Source organism: Pleurodeles waltl, chromosome 4_1 (assembly GCF_031143425.1).
Source record: "Pleurodeles waltl isolate 20211129_DDA chromosome 4_1, aPleWal1.hap1.20221129, whole genome shotgun sequence".
NCBI lineage: Eukaryota > Metazoa > Chordata > Amphibia > Caudata > Salamandridae > Pleurodeles > Pleurodeles waltl.
This window is the reverse complement of record NC_090442.1, coordinates 26,536,921-26,558,033: the sequence shown is the minus strand read 5'-3', so window position 1 is coordinate 26,558,033 and position 21,113 is coordinate 26,536,921. Positions and strand designations below refer to the sequence as shown.

The 21,113-nt window shown below is 46.5% G+C and overlaps 1 pseudogene; it reads right to left on the bottom strand.

Moving 5' to 3' along the window:
* The window catches only part of LOC138287291 (zinc finger protein 850-like), a 58,313-nt pseudogene extending 37,691 nt beyond the window's left edge, over window positions 1-20,622 (bottom strand).
* Between the last annotated feature and the right edge of the window lie 491 nt (window positions 20,623-21,113).

The window sequence follows — 21,113 nt, the reverse complement described above, 5'->3', positions numbered from 1 at the left end:
CGGTGTAGACTGGCTTATGCAGAATTGGGCACATCTGTGCCCAAGAAAGCATTTCCAGAGTCTGGGGGAGGCTGCTCCTCCCCTGCCTTCACACCATTTTCCAAAGGGAGAGGGTGTAACACCCTCTCTCAGAGGAAGTTCTTTGTTCTGCCATCCTGGGACAAGCCTGGCTTGACCCCAGGGGGGCAGAAACCTGTCTGAGGGGTTGGCAGCAGCTGCAGTGAAACCCCAAGAAAGGCAGTTTGGCAGTACCAGGGTCTGTGCTACAGACCACTGGGATCATGGAATTGTACCAATAATGCCAGGATGGCATAGAGGGGGCAATTCCATGATCTTAGACATGTTACATGGCCATATTCGGAGTTACCATTGTGAAGCTACATATAGGTATTGACCTATATGTAGTGCACGCGTGTAATGGTGTCCTCGCACTCACAAAGTTCAGGGAATTGGCTCTGAACAATGTGGGGGCACCTTGGCTAGTGCCAGGGTGCCCTCACACTAAGTAACTTTGCACCTAACCTTTACCAGGTAAAGGTTGGACATATAGGTGACTTATAAGTTACTTAAGTGCAGTGTAAAATGGCTGTGAAATAACGTGGACGTTATTTCACTCAGGCTGCAGTGGCAGGCCTGTGTAAGAATTGTCAGAGCTCCCTATGGGTGGCAAAAGAAATGCTGCAGCCCATATGGATGTCCTGGAACCCCAATACCCTGGGTACCTCAGTACCATATACTAGGGAATTATAAGGGTGTTCCAGTAAGCCAATGTAAATTGGTAAATTGGTCACTAGCCTGTTAGTGACAATTTGGAAAGAAATGAGAGAGCATAACCACTGAGGTTCTGATTAGCAGAGCCTCAGTGAGACAGTTAGTCACTACACAGGTAACACATTCAGGCACACTTATGAGCACTGGGGCCCTGGTGAACAGGGTCCCAGTGACACATACAACTAAAACAACATATATACAGTGAAAAATGGGGGTAACATGCCAGGCAAGATGGTACTTTCCTACAGTTGGATTTTACATTACTATTTTAGAAATGCCACTTTTAGAAACTGGGCATGTTTCTGCACTTAAAAACCATCTGTGCCTTGCAGCATGTCGTTAATCAACCTCTGGGCTGGGCTGGTTGACAGCTTCCTTGTGCATTTCACCCAGACAACCACAAACACATGACACTCAGTCACACCTTCACTCATCTGCATAATGAATGGGTCTTCCTGGACTGGAAGGTTGGAGGGCCTGACACTTACATATCAAAGGCTAGTGGCCTGCCCTCACAAAATGGACTGCCAAACCCCGCACCAGGACCCTGGTAGACAGACCGCTACTGAAAGGGGAATTTGTGCACTTCAAAAACACTCTTTGAAGGCTCCCCCACTTCAAAGGCATTTTTGGGTATATAAACTGTGTCCCTGACTCCACCAACTCAGACACTCCTGGACCTGAACCTGCAACCTGTCAAGAGGAACTGTCTGGCAGCCCAACGGACTTATCTGGACAGCTAAGCTGAGAAGGTCTGTCGCCCTGATGTTGCCCTGCTGTCCTCTAACATTACTGATAAGTGCTCTCCAAGGGCTTGGATTGAGCTTGCCTCCTGTTTTCTGAAGTCTCAAGTTCAAAAAGACTTCATCTCTTCATGGAACTCCTTGTGCACCGAAAATCGACACATAGCTTGCTGGAAACGACACACAGCCTGCCTTGGGACTGAGAAATGGCTGCACAGGCAAACCGGAACAACGCTGCCCGACTTCCCAAGTGGAAATTCGACACAGCACCTGCCTTGCGACTGAAAATTAGACACATCACCCTACTGAATCGACATCTTCCAGCGTGCCCAGGTTTTTCCAGCATCGTCCTTGGGCGTCAAAAAGTTCCCCACATCGTGGTAAGGAACCAAGACTGAGCGTCGAAAAATGACGTAAGCCCCTTGTAGCGTGAAAAGAAATGCTGTGTCAGACGCACACCATATTTTTCCATGCATCTCCTCCTCTGCGGTCCTCATGCGTGTTATTTTTGACGCAAACCAGGTACTTTGTGTACTCAATAGACAACTGTTGGTTTCTAAGATTTAAGACTCTTTTTAATCTTGCAAAATTTATATTTCAACTTGTGCTTATTGAATCTTTATCGTTTTGACGTATTTTATTCAGATAAATATAATCTATTTTTCTAATCCTGAGTGGTGGATTTTTGTGGTGTTTTCACTGTGTTACTATATGATTTATTGCACAAATACTTTTTACATTGCCTTCTAAATTAAGCCTGACTGCTTAGTGCCAAGCTACCAGAGGGTGGGCACATGATAATTTGGATTGTGTGTGACTTACCTTGACTAGGATTGTGGTCCCTACTTGGACAAAGGTGTATAACTCTGCCAACTAAAGACCCCATTTCTAACATCCGTACTCACAAAAACATAATCTCCAATACTGACGACTTGTAGCTCATTCTGTCTCTCATGGTCAAGATGCCCAGTACCTTTGGTAGAGTTGTTGTTGAAAAGTAGATAATCTCTCCATCCTGAAGATACCAATGCCCAGTGGATCTCTCGATAGGAGAGAGATACCCAAGCAGGGATCCATCGACTAGGTTCCAGGGACATTGGAGAGGAGCAACTTGGAAAAGGGATTGTGCTCACCCACCACCCCTAAAATATCTTGGTCTTTCTTCCCCCCTGGTGAGCGGATGAGGTTATTACCCCCAATCTGCCACCTTGGTGGGGGGGGGGGAGGGGGTGGATGAGGTTATTACTCCCAAACTGCCACAGGGGGGGGTGGAATAGAGGGGGTGGCAGAAAGCCCACTAGAGACACCAGGGAAAAGAGAACATATATGGGTGAGGACTGCCTACCATGAGAATGTCCATACCCTCACCCCAAAAACTACAGCATGAGTCTTTCTGCCCCACCTGGGGGGCGATGGGGGCGATTACCCTCAATTTGCCTGCCTGTGAGGCCAAAAAGCCCACTATATACCAAGGAATGTTTGTAATTTATGTTTTTATAGGGGCGGGGGCTGCCCCCATCCCAAAAACTCTTTCTGCCCCGCCTGGGCAATTACCCCCAAACTGGGGGAAGGGTCAGAAAGCCCACAAGACACCAGGGACTGCATTTATGCAGTGTTTTTGTGGAGGAGCTGCTACTCTGGGCATAAGCCTGCCCTCTCCTCTATCCCACTGTCCAATTGACTTTCTGCTCTCCGATGGCAGGTGAATAGGGGTATTCATCCCTAATATGCTCCCCCAGGAACATAAAGTCCACTAAACACCAGGTATTTCAAAACTGAGCCAAAACAAACAAAAGGAAGTACTACCTACCTGGCATGGAGCCATGACCCGCCACAGAAGGGGTAATAGTGCCTTTCTGCCTATAGGGACAGGTAGGAAGTTTGTAGCAACTGGGAAGGTTTACCCAAATATGTCTCCCAGGGAGGTAGAAAGTCCACCTGACCCCAGGAATTTCGACATTCATGCAAAAGAAAGTGATGCAGATGCACCCTGGCTTTAGCCACACTCCCACTCCAAATGACGGAAACGAGTCTGTCTGCCTTCTCCCTCCCCCCCACTCCCCCTGGGACAGACAGGATTGCTGCCCAATTTGTCTCTGGGGGCAGAAAGCCCACTGTATGGCAGAAATATATTTTAAACAAAATAATGGAGTGGGTCCGGTTCATCCTAACATCAAGCCCATCCTCACCCCTAAAGGCTCAATAGTCTTTCTTCTCCACAAGGGACATTGGATTCTTTTGGATGCTGTCTTCACATATGGGCCAGGAGAGTGTGGCTAACTCCCAAAGTTGTCCACTTGTAATGGGGAATTGCTGCACTTTCTGGGCTTGGGTAGGCTGCCATCTGGAAAAGCCTACCAGACAAAACAGCTCTGAAAACTAGACACGGGGGAGAGTACAGGGCGATGTGCTTCACGTGGATCCCACAACACTGTCTTTCCCACAATGCCCTGCAAAACTAAACATTGACTAAAGACAGACATTTTCCTCACATTTCTGTAAGGAAAACAGCTGTAATCTGCAGGGAGTCACAAATTTCCTACCACCCAGAGATCCCATATTTCCACTGATAAGAACGGTACCCTATCTGTGTGGGTGGGCCAAGAGACCATAACACAAAATGCCCTAAAGCGCTACGTTGATAGTTAAGTAATAGGGGTATTAGCTGTGGTATTTGGGGCTGTGCTGTGGTGCCATCCATGCAAACTAACAAACCTAAGACATTCTTGAAAACTACACAACCAGGGGATTCCTGGGTGGGGTGCCTTGCATGGATCCCATGAGGTTTTCTTACCCTCAATGACTGCAAACCTCAAACATTCCCTGACATCATGCACTTTCCCTACATTTCTGTGATTGAAACTTTTGGAATCCGAAGGAATCCACAAAATTCCTAGGATCCAGCCTTACCCCACTTGTACTGAAAAAAAGCAGTGTGCCTCCTACGTGGCTGAGCCTAGTGCCTGCAACAAGAACGGATCAAATAACGGTCAATTGGAGCCCTTGTGAGTGGGCTCCCATTGACCAAGTTACCCCACCCTAGGTATCTAGTTTTAAAAAATGTGCAAGTTTGCTTGGTTTCCCTAGTTACTGGCTGAGCTAGGGCCCACAACCCACAGCTACTCACTTTACAAAAAAAGGGACAGCTTTGAGTGAAAAAATGTGATGCATCCATTCTGTGTTTTGGGGTTTTTCCTGTTGCAGGCACAACACCTACCCTCACTAGTGAGTTACCATTTTTATCAGGAGACTTGGGGGAACGCTGGATAGAGGGAAGTTTGGAACTCAATGCAGATTGCAGAACTTTTCATCACAGAAATGTGAGGATAATGTGTTTTTATAGTTAAAGTTTGACGTTTGCAGCGTGATGAAAGCCACATACGTCACCCCATCCTGGATTTACCCAGGTGTCTAGTTTTCAGAAATGCGCCGGCTGAGCCAAGGCCCAAAATCCACACCTACCCACTCTGCAAAAAAAGGGTCTATTTTGAGTGGAAACATGCGATGTTCACATTTTGTGCCGGTTCCTATCGTAGGCACTATGCCGATGCACACAAGTGAGGTACCATTTTTATCAGATGACATGTGGGAGAATAGAATAGTAGAACACTTATTATTACCAATTGGATTTCACTACATTTGTGCCTTCCAAAACTACGCCAGTGAGTAAGAAAGAAGACATTTTGAAAAATACCTTCTAAATCATATGCTAGTATGGGTACGCTAAAGTTCAGAGTTGTATAAATAACACTTTTGTAAATTGGCCATTGTGTCAAAAATGTACAGATTAAAATGTTTTCACAAATGGCTGTTGTTTCCTACTCATTTTCAATATTTCTTTATTTCAACAGTTAGCATCTTTGGGGAAACCTTAAGTGTTTACAGATAACACCCCTTTCTGAATTCTGAGTTTTGTCTACTTTTCAGAAATCTATGGACTTCCTGGATCACCCATGGGTTTCACAATGGTTTTCACCACACAGTGGAAGTATGTTCAGGGCACAAAAAGAGGAAAAATGGGCTACCTCTTTAATTCAGCTCTGCAAGTCCCTGAAAGTTGTGAAGATGGTGACTTTAACGCAGCAAATGTTCGATGATGTCGTTTTTAGGGGAAAAAAACAGACACTTTTTTCCAGAGCACTTTTTTCCTATTTTCTTGCCCACAAAACTCAAAATTTAGCTTTATTGTGCCCATTATCACAATCTCCTCCAAGGTGATCCACAAACCCTGGGTACCTTTACAATACCCAGGATGTTAGAAATAAGAGGAAGCAAATTTGCCATGGATACCTTATGTGCAAACAAGTTATGGAGACCTAAGCACAAACTACAGCAAATACCTGAAAAGGGGCTCAGCACATAGGTGGGGCGGGGAAGGTCCAGAAGTTAAGGGGTTAATATGAGTAGTCAACAAACATTTCAGCTAGATTGTTTTACCCGAGTGGACCATTAAGGGAATTTTACTAATCCAAATCTGTGGTTTCTGCATTTTGGATCTCAAATTAGTTGAAATAGTTCATTAAACATGGGAGCTCCTGCTACTATAGGAGTCAATTACAGGGCAGCAGTTACACAACACTGTGAAGACAGGGGTGTCACTGATAACGGGGATGCAATAACATTTGTTGTACCTGCACGTGCTGCATATGCCTTTGAAATGTTTTCCTAATGCTTGAACCTTGATCCATAAATACCACTACTGGGCTTTCCACACGTACAAGTATGCAGCCGTTACTGCACAGCACCAAGCATTTCATGACCTTGAGGCCTGCTTACCTATCAAGATCAGTAAAATTTGTTTGTTGGTCACTTACCACACACACCTTGGAATGTCGGACTGGGTTCTCTAATTCAGGGGCCTCCTGAACCCATACTGGCTGGGTACACACGGTATCCTACATAGGTGACTCAGACAGTGTGTACAGCAGAAGAAAGAAGGCACAGCAGTTCGAGTAGGACGTGCAACATAAACAGAAGGTTCCATACAGGCAATCAATCCATTGACTTTATAAGCGTTGTTATGGGCAAAGCGACAAAATTGCCTTCTGGGTTGCTTGCAACACTAACAAGACAAGCAGCATTTTGACTACGTGCCACCTTCAGAAGAGTGCACCACCTGGGGAAGTAGCTACTCTACTACACATGGCAGACCCTCACTGGTACTACTGGTGTACTAAGGCAAGTACCAATGAGTACAAAGCTGCATCAGCTGTAGATCTAGGAATGAAATGAATGGGCAAACAGTTTCCTCCATCATTCAGAGCAGAGAAGCAGCAGCCTTGGCCATGTGCTAAAGGCTCTCAACAGTCCCCGTTCAAAAGCGTGTTTGGAAGCGTATACATCTGTGGGCTGTGACACCTTGAGGTCATGAGCCATCAAACCACATCTCAAAACAAACAGGCATTGGCAAAGCCAATACGTCACTCCTATGGATGAGCTATTGGCTTTGACAATCGGGTGGGGGGTGGTGAATGAGAGGGCGGGTGGGGGTGGTGAACGGGAGGAAGTTGGGGTTGTGGTGAACGAGAAGGGGGAGTGGGAAGTGAACTGGATGGTGGATGGTTGGCGGTAAATGGGAACGCAGGCAGGTGGTGGTGAACAGGTGGGCAGGTGGGGTGGTGAACGTGAGGCCGGGTTGTTGGGGAATGGGAGGATATGTGGGTGTATATAATGGGACTGGCAAAAAAGCATTCACCAAAAAAAGGTACAGATACTTCAGAAGGATCAGATTCTGGGCAGATCTAGTGTTCATCAAGTGAGAGAAAGAGAAAAAAACATTTAATGAACAGTCGGCCTGGGTTGCACAGAAAGGAAAATGCATTGGCAGTTGTGGAATGGGGAAGAATAGTGACTGATCATCCAAACTAAAACAAGTTTTCTGACGATGGGTAAGAATTCGTATATAAATAATTTCACTGTTACAATCAGCAGATGTCCTGCATAGATCAACGTCCATTAACCTGCGGACTGTTTTTGCACTCTTACACAGAGTATTGCCTACCGGACCTATACCTACCGCAAAAGTCCTTTGACTCCCTAGAGTGCCCGTTCTGTGAGGCTGCACTCTGTAAGGTTGGTGTGCCCCATGGCTTCACATCCCTAATTATGTTATTATACTCTTCCCCAACTTCTTGTCTCCGGGGTAATGGCACCTTAACACAGCCATTCCCCAGCTCTAGAGGGACGAGACAGGGATAACCTCTCTCCCCCCTGCTCTTTATACTTGCGATGGACCCACTCGTCCGACATCTACAGGACAAACATCTCCACGTGGACTACAGTTCAAAACAAGCCCCTTGTTTATTTCTCTCTATGCGGACAACATTCTCCTGTTCCTTCGCCACCCTGCAGTCAACCTCGACCCAGTGCTCCGAGAGATATCAAGATTTGGAACGTACTCGCGCCTCAGGATAAACTGGGGCAAGTCCGAACTGTTCCCCCTCACATCGGCCACGTCCCCTGTTACATGCGAATACCCACTCTCTTGGTATGACGACCAGGTCAAGACCCTGGGAGTTCATATTCATGGGGACTGCGAGCAGGTATGTCTTAATTACGGTCCAGCACTGGATAAGTTGAATGTCCAGAATGACCAATGGATCTGCCTCCCCTGTCCATGGTGGGCTGCATTGCCCTGCTCAAAATGGTAGTGCTCCTGCGTTTGCTAGTAAACATCTCCGTTCCCCTCACAAGTTTCTCCTTTGCAACTTTACGGACATCCTTGACATGACTGGTCTGGGCGGGCGGAGTGATGGGACATTTTGGTGCTCCCATAGAACAGTGGGGGCTTTGGTGTTTGGTGCCATTTCCAACAATATTATTTAATAGCTCAATGCCACTACGCTTACTATTGGTATCACCCTGACTCACGATTGCCCTACACAATTCTGGAAAGGGACCTAGTGTATCCCACTGATCTAAAAACTCTGCTCCCGATCGTTACGCCACTGGACCCCACTGACATTCAACCCTTAGCCACAACATGCTGCGCATGGCACAGGCTGGTGCACCTCTTGGAGGGAACAATGCTCTACTCTTCTGTTCTCCCCTTAAAAGACGACTGGTGCACTCTACCCTTGACACACACACACTTTGGTCAATGGGGGGGATCTCTTCCCAAGATGGTCACATTTTCTTGCGACCGGGTGACACTCGGTTTCATAGCGCGACCATGATGGACCACTTCATCCTCAGTCATCTACAGAGTACATTGCGTGCATGGATTGCTTCCTATCCGCTTGTGCTGTCTGACTTCACCCCCTCACTCTTCTGATCACTGCTGACTCGAGCCACAATCTGGTTTCAAAACTGTATCGCACTTGTCTAGCTCTGCTCCCGGTCTGAGATGGGGGGAGGGGCTTAGGGGTGTGTGGGGCACTTTCTGGGAAGTGGAGCTGGGACGATCGTTACCCGACAGGGTTTGGTACGCCTGATGCTTTGTGACCCGCAGTGTATCCCCAAACCATAGACATAAACTGCTCCATTACAGATTCCTTAGTAGAATCTACATGGACTCGCTGCACTGGCCAAATTTTATTCCATGTGGTCCTCCACCTGTCCGAAATGTAATGCTGAGAATGCAGATTTGGTCCATATGACATGGAACTATCCCTACATCTTGGCATATTGGAACGAAGTATTTATCATGTTATCCTCAATGCTGGACAGTCGGGTCCCGCAGGACCCCCCTGCTGGCCCTACTAGGGTACATGGAACCCATACCTCAGCCCCAGTGGTAATATGCAGCCAAGGTGCTAATGCTGGCCAAAAGTGACATAGCTGTCTATTGGGGCTTCAAGTCCCCTCCTCAAAATCAAGCATGACCCAAAAGCCTTATATATTGTGCAATGACCAGAGGAGTGTATGCCCCTCCACAACCACCTACTTCCCACTCTAGGGAGATATCTTGCAGCCCCTGCGTGCTTACCTCAGATCACTACAGGATGCAGAGTCACCAGAAGGGTCAGCCACCCCGTACCTAACACCTTGACATGAACTGGGTTTGTTTCTCACTTCCTGTAAGGTTGCTTCTCAATTTATGGTTATTGTCTCTTGATACAGTGGCGTACATCCTTCTAATTTGTGAAGTCTGACTTGATGTCCTTGTTGTATTGTGAATTCACTATTCCAGCCACTATGATGTGCATTGTTTATTTTTGCTGGAAATTCAATGAAAAGAATGACAAAAAAATAATAGGTTAGACCTCAGTGAAGTGGTGTAGATTGAAGTGGAGTGGGGTAGATTGGAGTGGAGTGCAGCAGAGTGGAATGGTGTAGACTGGAGTGGAGTGGATTTGATTGGGGTACACTGGAGTGGGTTGAACTGAAGTGAGATAAATTGGAGGAGTTGGGTGATGTGGAGTAGATTGCAGTGGGGTGGGGTTGACTGGGTTAGAATGAGTAGAGTGGGGTAGACTGTAGTGGAATAGACTGCAGTGGAGTGGGGTAGATTGAATAGGAATAGAGTACAGTGTTGTAGATTGGATTATAGTGGAGCGGAGTGTGACAGATTGCAGTGGAGTGGGGTAGTTTGAAGTGGAATAGAGTACAGTGTTGTAGATTGGATTATAGTGGAGCGGAGTGTGATAGATTGCAGTGGAGTGGGGTAGATTGAATAGGAATAGAGTAGAGTGTTGTAGATTGGATTATAGTGAAGCGGAGTGTGATAGATTGCAGTGGAGTGGGGTAGTTTGAAGTGGAATAGAGTACAGTGTTGTAGATTGGATTATAGTGGAGTGGAGTGTGATAAATTGCAGTGGAGTGGGGTAGTTTGAAGTGGAATAGAGTGGAGTGTGGTTGATTGGATTATAGTGGAGCGGAGTGGAATAGATTGCAGTGGAGTGGGGTAGATTGAAGTGGAATAGAGTAGAGTGTGGTAGATTGGATTATAGTGGAGTGGAGTGGAATAGACTGCAGTGGAGTGGGGTAGATTGAATAGGAATAGAGTACAGTGTGGTAGATTGGATTATAGTGGAGTGGAGTGGAATAGACTGCAGTGGAGTGGGGTAGATTGAATAGGAATAGAGTACAGTGTTGTAGATTGGATTATAGTGGAGTGGAGTGTGATAGATTGCAGTGGAGTGGGGTAGTTTGAAGTGGAATAGAGTGGAGTGTGGTAGATTGGATTATAGTGGAGTGGAGTGGAATAGACTGCAGTGGAGTGGGGTAGATTGAATAGGAAGAGAGTACAGTGTTGTAGATTGGATTATAGTGGAGCGGAGTGGAATAGATTGCAGTGGAGTGGGGTAGATTGAAGTGGAATAGAGTAGAGTGTGGTAGATTGGATTATAGTGGAGTGGAGTGGAATAGACTGCAGTGGAGTGGGGTACATTGAATAGGAATAGAGTACAGTGTTGTAGATTGGATTATAGTGGAGCGGAGTGTGATGGACTGCAGTGGAGTGGGGTAGTTTGAAGTGGAATAGAGTACAGTGTTGTAGATTGGATTATAGTGGAGCGGAGTGTGATAGACTGCAGTGGAGTGGGGTAGTTTGAAGTGGAATAGAGTAGAGTGTTGTAGATTGGAATATAGTGGAGTGGAGTGTGATAGATTGCAGTGGAGTGGGGTAGTTTGAAGTGGAATAGAGTAGAGTGTTGTAGATTGGAATATAGTGGAGCGGAGTGGGATAGATTGCAGTGGAGTGGGGTAGTTTGAAGTGTAATAGAGTAGAGTGTGGTAGATTGGATTATAGTGGAGCGGAGTGTGATAGATTGTAGTGGTATAGATTAGCCTGGGGTGGAGTGGGGTGGGTAAACTGGGGTGAGGTAGAGTAGAGAGGAGCGGGTAGATTGGGTGGAGTGGAGCTGGGCAATGGGTGTGGAGTAGATTTTAGAGACGTGGAGTGAGGTGGGTGGGTGCATTGGAGTGGAGTGGGGTAGGATGAAGTGGTGCTATGGAGTGAATGACGTAGGTTAGAGTGACGTGGAGTTGAGTGGCGTGGCATATTGGAGAGTGACTTAGAGCAGAGAGGCGTAAAGTGAGTGGAATGTCGTAGAGTGGAATGGCATAGAATGGAGTGACGTTACATAGAGTGGAAGGGCATAGAGTGAAGTGGAGTAATATGGAATATGCATAGTTTTATAGCACATTGCCATTACAGACAACACATTTTCAATTGAAATGACCATTACATTTGCATAGAAATTCGGTTTTACTCCACACAAATCATAATGTATGCAAATGTAATCACCTAGTGTATCGATGTGTTTTAATTGTATTCAAATATTTGTTTCCACTACGCTACAGAATTACAAAAAAAATGTGCTTCATTTGTACTAATTCTGAAATGTACTGCAACATCAGTATATTTTTCTTTATTGTGTGCTGAGCAAAAAACATCCAATAACCTCATCTCTTGCATGGATACTCAGCAGTCAGAAAAATAAAAATAAACACTATGTTCCCTGGAAAAGAGAGCCTAACAGTTGACCTCTGCCTCTGAATGCACAGCAAATGTGACAAGATAAGAACAGGATTTAAAGGCCAGTTTAAAGAAAGCGAGTTTGTGGAAGAATACAGCAACAATGTTTGGGCAACAGGAGGAACAAATTCAAGCTGGACAGCCTAAAGCAAATAAAACCAGCAAATAGAAAACCAAAAAATGTGAGCCTCAAAGCATAAAGTCAATGGTAAGCAACAGGTGGAAAGCATTCCTGGGGCAGGTTTTAACCTAAAAAGTAAGAAAATTACTTGCTTAACTAAAAAATGACATACAAACTTTGAATACTTCTGCAGAACAGGACTTAGGTGACAAGGTTAGTGGACAGTCAAACTGAGTGAAAATAGTGCACCAGACTCTTCGAAAACATCTGTTGGTGAATCAGACTGAAGACTACATAGAGGTTTGCTCCAGACGGACATGCACATTCTCCAGACAGGGTTTTGATTGTAAAAATACGAATTGAGGGGATATACCACACAGATTTAAAGCACACATTTATCAGATGCCTACAACATCATTCTTGCAGAGGATCACTGTCCTCCATCTTTAGAAGGAATGTACCCTCAGGAGAGAAGGAAAAAGTATTAGCATTTTCCTCCTACAAACCTGAGGACCTCAGGGTAAAGTATGCAAGTGTGAGCTTCAAATCAAGCTCCAGGGCTATATAGAAACCAAGTAGAGGTGGATAAAGAATCTATTCTATATGCCATTGCTGAGCCCCCAAAACAGGCTCAATATCCTCTAAAGCCAGAAGCAAAACATGAAAGTTATCTTGGATCAGCTTATTATCAAGGCATTATAGTGCCTTGTAGTTGTACATTGAATACCCCTCTTGATAGCAGTAAAGTTACTACTAGTAAAATTACTAGTGCTAAAGTTACTAGTAGTAACTTACCTTTGTGAATAATGAAAGTAGCAGAGTTAGACTTTTGGTCTAAGTAAGACTTCTGCTCTAACTTTACCTTTGTAAATCGGGCCCTATATCTTGGTACCTTTCCATAGTTTTGGCCAACAAGGTTTCTACTAAACTAGGCTGAAAGGCTTATGTACTCTCAGGTGACACACCTAATGAGTCACACAGCACTAGTCTGCTAGGTAGATATATCATAAACAGGTCAAATAACCTCCACTGATAAGGGGCCAAATGGATTCTTCGGATTCCCAGCACTGAAATCGCTCATCAGAGCAGTTCTGTGAAAACTATGCCTGCCACACCCTCCTTCACCCAGGACAACAGGTGGGATCTACGATAAGTTCAACCAGAGAGCCTTCCAATCAGTCTTATTCAGCAATGAAGCCTTTTATGGAATTTGGAGGAGTCAGCCAACTATAACAGAGAATGTTTTAGATTTGTCTCTGCCAGGCTTTCTTCATGGAAGTGGAGGCAGGGTCACAGGAGGCCGGATGTGTATTCAACATCCCATGATGGACATCTGGTAAACAACAGGGGGGTATATCAGGAAAGACACCAAGGGTTTCAATCAGAAGCAGGCGACATGCACAGGGGCTGAACTTTAAGTGGAGAAAAATCCAGTTTCTCCGCCCTCACATGTTCACAAGTTTATTGAGGTTCTCATTGAGTTCGAAAATGTAGAGTTTAGCACCGGGTGTCTTCAAAAACTTTCTGTAGGATTATAATCAACAGCTCTACTTTGTATTTTTCTAGAAATCAGCAGCCTCAAAGTAAAATATTGAAGAAAAATGGGAAAAATCTTCTTTTGATGTTGGTAATGTGGAAGTACAGGCCATGTAACAGAAAGACTGGATATCAGAATAAATCTATAAGTGCACTTTACAAATCTGTAGGTACCCTTACCCAAACGGAAGAGCACAGAATTAGTCGTTTACAAACATCCTTCATAACTGCAGAATGTACAGATGCACACTTTAGAAAACACCACAAATAGTGTAACAAAACAAAGAGCAGAAGGCACAGATTTACTCTTTTGTAAACAGCACAAATAGTGTAAGAAAATAAAGAGCAGTGTGCACAGATTTACCCTTTTGTAAACACCCCTCATAATGAAGTAACAACAGCGCTTTGTGCACAGATTTACTTGTTTATAAACATCCCTCATAATGAAGTAAACAACAGTGCTTTGTGCACAGATTCACTCTTTTGTAAACACTCCTCACAATCAAGCAAACAACGGTGCTTTCTGCACATATTCACTCTTTTGTAAACACTCCTCACAATCAAGCAAACAACAGTGCTTTGTGCACATATTCACTCTTTTGTAAACACTCCTCATAATCGAGTAAACAACGGTGCTTTGTGCATATGTTTACTTTGTCCTTGGGACAAGTAGGCCCAACCCTCTGCAGCACAAACCCTTTGGCTGCCTGTTTACAGAGAGTGGAACTCTCTGCAGTTGAGGTAATGTGTTTCCAAAAGACAATGCTGTTCGAACTTTTATTTATGGTTCATTATTTGAAAACCTTCATTATTAGGGTGAGTGCTGTAAATAAATGTTTTAAGGTCACACTTCACTACTGACGTTGGTTCCAGTACAAAACAAAAAAAAACGTGTATACACATGTTTGAAAGGTTTAGGCTATGAGGCTAAGTATAATGCTCCCAGAATGCTCTCTGATTAGATGCAAATGAAGTGTCATTTAGTAAAATGTTTTGATGCATGCTAGTATTTCCTAAAAATATTTCTAATGGAAAATCAGTGTAACCATTTTCAACACGATTATGGAAAGCATGAAAATAAACAAACACTGACAAAGCCAACTGATCTGACATATTTTTATAAGTCTTTTAGTTTCATCAATGCGTGTCTTGTTTTGACATGGCTTTTGTAACACTTTATTGTTGTGGGAGCTACCAGGCCCTCAACATTGTAACAAACACTTGCAAAACCCCCCCAAAACGTTTTTGAACTCTAAAAGCACACGTTGCCACCAGTGGCATAACAAAGGCCCCGCAGCAGCCCTCCAGGGGGCCCCTTCAGCACAGCACCTGCCCTGAGTGAGTCTGGATAGGGGGCTCCTCCATGTTCTTTGCCAAGGGGCACCCTCCAGTTTCGTTACGTCACTGATTGCCACTGTAGTTCCTGACACTGAACAAAACTACTCCTTGTGGAAGGGCAGAATGCAATTACTCACAGCAAAGCCAGCCGAAAGAGAGAGAAATAGAAGTTTAATGTTAACAAAATGTCTTTGTTAACACCAGACCTAATTAGGGGCCAAGACCCACATGTAGGCAGCTTTTTGCATGTCGCAAACGTCGACTTTCGCTGTGTGCGACGTGCAAAAAGCACATTGCGATGCACAAACCCAGTTTTGCGATTCGGTAGCCTGGTTACCGAATCGCAAAACGGGTTTGCGACTCGCAATTAGGAAGGGGTGTTCCCTTCCTAACTGCGACTCGCAGTGCAATGTAGGATTGTTCTGCGAACGCGGGCGCAAACCTATCGCAGTTTGCACCCATTTCAAATGGGTGCTAACACTTTCGCAAAAGGGAAGGGGTCCATAGGGACCCCTTCCCCATTGTGAATGTCACTGTAAACATTTTTTCAGAGCAGGCAGTGGTCTTACGGAAGATGCCAGGAACTTCTTCTTTGCAAAGAAGATGTCCCACGGCGTGCTGGAGGATGCAGAGTTGTTTCAACGCAGAAAGACCGCAAACAAGCCTTGCTAGCTGCAAAGGTCACGGTTGAAGAAAATGGGTGCTGCCCGCGCCCAGGAAGGACCAGGAGGTCGCCCTCGGAGGAGGAGACAGAGGGGGCGCTAAGCAACACAGAGAGCCCACGCAGAAGCAGGCAGCACCCGCAGAAGTAGTTAAACACGGGTTCAAGAAAACTGAGCACGGCGGTTGTCTCAACACCACAAAAGAGGGTCCACGAAGCCGGTGTTCAACTCAGCGAGTTGAGCAATGCAGGTCGGAGTGCTGGGGACCTGGGCTGTGCTGTGCAAAGAGGATTCCTTGCAAAAGTGCACAGAAGCCCTAGCAGCTGCAGTTCATGCAGTACACAGGATTAGTGTCTGGCATGGGGAGGCAAGGACTGACCTCCACCAAATTTGGACAGATGGACCACTGGACTGTCGGGGTCACTTGGATCCAGCTCCTGTGTTACAGGGACCACTCTTGTCCCGATGAGAGGGGACCCAGATACCGGTGAAGCAGAAGTTTGGTGCCTGCCTTAGCAGGGGGAAGATTCAATCGACCCACTGGAGATTTTTTCTTGTCTTCCAGTGCAGGGTGAAGGCAGACAGCCCCCAGAGCATGCACCACCAGGAAACAGTTGAGAAAGCCGGCAGGATTAGGCACTACAATGTCCCTGGTAGTCTTCTTGCTACTTTGTTGCAGTTCTGCAGGCATCCTGGAGCAGTCAGCAGTCGATCCTTGGCAGAAGTCAAAGAGAGAGATGCTGAGGAACTCTGGTGAGCTCTTGCATTCGTTATCTGAGGAGAAGCCCACAGGAGAGACCCTAAATAGTCCTCAGAGGAAGATTGGCCACCTAGTCAGGTAAGCACCTATTAGGAGGGGTCTCTGACGTCACCTGCTGGCACTGGCCACTCAGAGGCCTCCATTGTGCCCTCACACCTCTGCATTCAAGATGGCAGAGGTCTGGGACACACTGGAGGTGCTCTGGGCACCACCCCTGGGGGGGTGATGGACAGGGGAGTGGTCACTCCCCTTTCCTTTACCCAGTTTCGCGTAAGAGCAGGGGCTGGGGGATCCCTGAACCGGTGTAGACAGGCTTATGCAATGAGGGCACCATCTGTGCCCTTCAAAGCATTTCCAGAGGCTGGAGGAGGCTATTCCTCCCTAGACCTTAACACCTATTTCCAAAGGGAGAGGGTGTAACACCCTCTCTCAGAGGAAATTCTGTGTTCTGCCTTCCTGGGACTGGGCTGCCCAGACCCCAGGAGGGCAGAAGCCTGTCTGTGGGTTGGCGGCATCAGTAGCTCCAGTGAAAACTTCGAGAGCTAGTTTAGCAGTACCCGGGGTCCATGCTGGAGCCCCGGGAATGCATGGGATTGGCACCCCAATACCAGATTTGGCATGGGGGGACAATTCCATGATCTCAGACATGTTACATGGCCATGTTCGGAGTTACCATTGTGAAACTACATATAGGTACTGACCTATATGTAGTGCACATGTGTAATGGTGTCCCCGCACTCACAAAGTCCGGGAAAATTTGCCCTGAATAATGTGGGGGTACCTTGGCTAGTGCCAGGGTGCCCTCACACTTAGTAACTTTACTCCTAACCTTCACCAAGTGAGGGTTTGACATATAGGTGACTTATAAGTTACTTAAGTGCAGTGTAAAATGGCTATGAAATAACGTGGACTTTATTTCACTCAGGCTGCAGTGGCAGGTCTGTGTAAGAATTGTCTGCGCTCCCTATGGGTGGCAAAAGAAATGCTGCAGCCCATAGGGATATCCTGGAACCCCAATACCCTGGGTACCTAGGTACCATATACTAGGGGATTATAAGAGTGTTCCAGTGTGCCAAATAGAATTGGTGAAAATGGTCACTAGCTTGCAGTGACAATTTTAAAGGCAGAGAGAGCATAAGCACTGAGGTTCTGATTAGCAGAGCCTCAGTGACACAGTTAGGCACTACACAAGGAACACACATTCAGGCCACAAACTATGAGCGATGGGGTACTGGCTAGCAGGGTCCCATTGAGACATATAAAACACACTGACAAATAGGGTCTTCACTATGAGCACTGGGGTCCTGGCTATCAGGATCCCAGTGAGACAGTAAAAACACCCTGACATATACTCACAAACAGGCCAAAGGTGGGGGTAACAAGGCTAGAAAGAGGCTACCTTGCTACACAAGCCCCCCCCCCAAACGAAGGACAATAAGGCTAACATTGACGAGTTGAGTCTTTATTGTCTAAGTGGTGATAAGTGGAGAGTAGCTCTGCAATAGATTGGTTTCTCCATTTATCATCCACTGTATGGTTACTTCCCTGTGGAGATGTGAACCACCCTGTTTGGAGTTTTTTTAGCTAGCCAACAATGTGAAGTTATATTCTCAGAGTTCCTATTAGTATGTTTTAGTTTAGAGCAGTGGAATTGGTCCACTGGGCCTATTTCAAGTGATGAGAATGCCAGACAGGGATGCTGTCTCAGTAAAGCCATTGCTGGGCAAAAAGTTTGTCCATAGGGCTCTAAGAGGGAACAGGGTTGCTGTTTCTCTTGAGTTGGAGCAGGGCAGGGATGCTGTCCTATGAGCTCCACACTAGGGCAGGGCTGCTGTCCTTAGTGTTGTGAGGCAGTGCAGGGTTGCTGCACTTTAGTTTATCTGGTAGGGTTGGAGGGACGCTCTGTGTTAACTAAACTGGTGCAATTTTTCACATCAGGATTATTTATCCCACAGAGAGGTACTTTCACCTCCGGGAGTACAGCTGTAGTAGCAGATGGTTCCCTTGTTACAGGTTCCACCCCAGGAGAGGTCTCTCCCTACACAGGAATGTTATCCTTAATGGCAGGGTCGGAAGGGGATACTTTCATGTCCTTTTTACCTGTTGTTGGAGAAGGATCCTGAGATTTCAGGCCTTTTTCTCTCCTTTGCTTTTTCCTTTCACCAGAAATTAGAGGAAGCAGTTCCTCAGGGATACCCAGCATGGATGCATGGGTACTAAACTCTACCTCAGCCCAACCTGAGGCCTTTAGGTAATTCCCTAAGAGACAATCTACAGGTAAGGTAGGTGATACCACCACCTGCTTAGGGCCAGTTACTACACCCCAACTAAGTTGAACTACAGCTAAGGGGGGAGACTGAGTGGAGGTATTGACATCAGTAACCTGGTACTTCTGTCCAAGGAGATGTTGTGCAGGTGACATCAAGTTTTCAGATACTGGCACCTGTGTCCCTGTAGGCCTGGGCCTCAACACCATTTATTGAAACTGACTGCCTGTACTTATCCATTGTAAGGGGACAAATAGCCAGTGAGGCAAGGCCAATGCCACCAGGTGAACAGATTCCTCATAGAGCAGTAAGATACAGTGCAGTTCACAGATTCCTCACAGTGCAGTAGGATGCAGTGAAGTGCACAGACCCCTCACAGTGCAGTAAGATGCAGCGTACAGCTTTCTCACAGAGCAGCAAGATGCAGTGCAGTGCACAGATTCCTCACAGTGTAGTAAGATGCAGTGCAGTGTGGACACATTCCTCAGAGTGCAGTAAGATGCAGTGCACAGATTCCTCAGTGCAGTAAGATGCAGTGCAGTGCACAGATTCCTCCCAGTGCAATAAGATGCAGTGTACACATTACTCACAGTTCAGTAAGGTGCAGTGCACAGACTCCTCACAGTGCAGTAAGATGCAGTGCAGTGCACAGATCCCCTCTTTAACACAAATGATGACCACAAACACCCCCAGGGCCGGAAGGAAAGTCCCCCAGAGGTCCACGGATAGAACAGCCCAGCTCAGCGTGGCTCCTGGCAGAGATTTCTCACAGTGCAGTAAGATGCAGTGCAGTGTGCACAGATTCCTCACAGTGCAGTAGGATGCAGTGTACAGAATCTTCACAGTGCAGTAAGATACAGTGCAGTGCACAGATCCCCTCTTTAACACAAATGGTGACTACAAACACCCCCAGGGGCGGAAGGAAAGCCCCCCAGAGGTCCCCGGATAAAAGAGCCCAGCTCAGCCTGGCTCCAGCCAGAGATTCCTCATAGTGCGGTAAGATGCAGTGCACAGTTTCCTCACAGTGAAGTAAGATGCAGTGCACAGTTTCCTCACAGTGAAGTAAGATGCAGAGCAGTGCACAGATTGGTCACAGTGCAGTAAGATGCAGTGCACAGACCCCTCAGTGCAGTAAGATGCAGTGCACAGATTCCTCACAGTGCAGTTAGATGCAGTGCACAGGTCACTCAGTGCGGTAAGATGCAGTGCAGTGCACAGATTCCTCAGTGCAATAAGATGCAGTGCATAGATTCCTCACAGTGCAGTAAGATGCAGTGCAGTGCACAGATTCCTCACAATGCATTAAGATGCAGTGCGCACAGATTCCTCGCAGTGCAGTAATATGCAGAGTACAGATTTCTCACAGCGCACTAAGATGCAATGCAGTGCACAGATTCCTCACAGTGCAGTAAGACGCAGTGGTGTGCACATATTCCTCACAGTGCAGTAAGACGCAGTCTATAGATCCCTCACAGTGAAGTAAGAAGCAGTGCAATGCACAGAATCCTCACAGTGCAGTAAGATGTAGTGCAGTGTGCACAGATCCCTCACAGTGCAGTAAAATGCAGTGCAATACACAGAATCCTCACAGTGCAGTAAGATGCAGTGCAGTGTACACATTCCTCACTGTGCAGAAAGATGCAGCACGGTGCACAGATTCCTCAGTGGAGTAAGATGTAGTGCAGTACACAGATTCCTCACAGTGCAGTAAGATGCAGTGCAGTGCACAGATCTCCTCTTTAACACAAATGATGACCACAAACACCCCCAGGGCCGGAAGGAAAGCCCCCAGAGGACCCCGGATAGAAGAGCCCAGCTCAGCCCGGCTCCTGGCAGAGATTTCCTCCAGGATTATTCAGTCTATTTCTACAAACACAGCAGAAGGTGCTGACAATCTCCTACCTGAGCAGGAACCTGTGCAGACATTTCCAGGCTCTCTCCTCCTCCTGGGGCGGGGGGGGGGGGGGGTCGGGTGCAGATTTGGGGTCTGGGGGGTCTGTGAGGGTCTGAAGATGAAGATAACTGCACAGACAGACAGAGGTCCTTCCTCCCCTGCAGCAGGCTGGACACAGAGGGAGAGGCCGGAAGTGATGTCAGCATTCGCTGCTGGTGCTGTCTCTGCCGCCGCTGACCCGGAAGAGGAAACCCTTCTCCCTTTCATACAATGTGCTCAGTGGATTTCATAAGCAGGCGAGGAGCGCCCTCTGGTGGCCGCGGACGGGACTGAAAATAAACTGGGCTGCGTTTTTCTAATTTCCCTGTTCCTGTGGTAATAGGGCGGTGTCTCCTCAAACAGCATTCCAACACTTTGCCACAAATTAAGCTATGCAACGTGAATTCTTCAAACTCCACACACTGAGCACCCAAATTGCACATCAATGCAGGTTTTGTTGCTTTGGAGATTTCTGTTGCTTCCTGTTGTGTTGTCCTGCCCTCCCTGGTGTGTGGTTGCTGCTGCAGAGAAGTATTAACAGCTTCACTTCACATGAGCATCT